Source organism: Carlito syrichta, unplaced genomic scaffold (assembly GCF_000164805.1).
Source record: "Carlito syrichta isolate Samal-C Ts95f unplaced genomic scaffold, Tarsius_syrichta-2.0.1 Scaffold309099, whole genome shotgun sequence".
NCBI lineage: Eukaryota > Metazoa > Chordata > Mammalia > Primates > Tarsiidae > Carlito > Carlito syrichta.
This window is the reverse complement of record NW_007253195.1, coordinates 81,725-82,030: the sequence shown is the minus strand read 5'-3', so window position 1 is coordinate 82,030 and position 306 is coordinate 81,725. Positions and strand designations below refer to the sequence as shown.

Here is a 306-nt window from a genome sequence, read left to right as displayed (position 1 = left end):
GGGCTCAGGCAATCCACTCACCTCAGCCTCCCAAAGGCGTGGGATTACAGACTGAGCCACCGAGCCCTGCTTACCTTCTCTTTTTAAGAGGAAGGTGGTAGTGCCTATTTCATAGTTGGAGGTTGAGAGGGAAGTGAAGATAGTGTATTCAAAGTACCTGCCCTCGATGAATAGTAGCTTTTGCTATTAAGACATTATTGAGCCGGGCTCGGTGGCTCAGCCCGTAATCCCGTGCCTTGGGAGGCTAAGGTGAGTGGATTGCCTGAGCCCGCAGGTTCAAGACCAACCTGGGCAACTTGGCGAGAC

The 306-nt window shown here is 52.6% G+C and overlaps 1 protein-coding gene across 2 annotated transcripts in view; it reads left to right on the top strand.

Moving 5' to 3' along the window:
- Positions 1–306, top strand: part of HDAC1 (histone deacetylase 1) — a 42,938-nt gene that overhangs the window by 27,435 nt on the left and 15,197 nt on the right. The gene's annotated exons all lie outside the window — the stretch shown is intronic.